At 26.7% G+C, this 498-nt stretch overlaps 1 protein-coding gene across 1 annotated transcript in view; it reads left to right on the forward strand.

The window, feature by feature from the left end:
- Nucleotides 1-498, forward strand: part of EMH_0037330 (uncharacterized protein) — a gene marked incomplete at both ends in the record, with an annotated part of 6,400 nt that overhangs the window by 4,347 nt on the left and 1,555 nt on the right. The gene's annotated exons all lie outside the window — the stretch shown is intronic.

Consider the following 498-nt stretch of genomic DNA (forward strand, 5'->3'; position numbering starts at 1 on the left):
CTCCATATTGAATTACTCCTTATACATATATATAAACAAACAAACAAACAAACAAACAAATAAATAAATAAACAAACAAACAAACAAACAAACAAATAAATAAATTAATTAATTAAATAAACAAACAAACAACCAAACAACCAACCAAACAACCAAAAAATAAATAAAAAAAACAAAAATATATATATATATGTGTGTGTGTGTATACAGAAACAAGCCTCTTCGTTCCAAGCACATAGACCTAAAGAAGCTGTTGCTGCGTGCCTATAGTTTAGGTCATTTGGTGGCTATTTTGCCTTTTGTTTGTAGAATTTTAGAATCTGTTGCAAATTCAAAAGTTTTTAAATTACCTAATCCATGGACTGCTGCTCTTATTAATTTATTAGCGGATTTTCATAGATTGCCGCATCTCAGGTATTGTTTTTGTTTTTGTTTTTTGTTTTTTGTTTTTTATTTTTTTTTTTTTTTGGGTTTTTTGGGTGTGTGTGTTTTTTTTTT

The sequence above is a fragment of the Eimeria mitis genome, genomic scaffold (genome assembly GCF_000499745.2).
Source record: "Eimeria mitis Houghton genomic scaffold, Emh_scaff1454, whole genome shotgun sequence".
In the NCBI taxonomy this organism is placed as follows: domain Eukaryota; phylum Apicomplexa; class Conoidasida; order Eucoccidiorida; family Eimeriidae; genus Eimeria; species Eimeria mitis.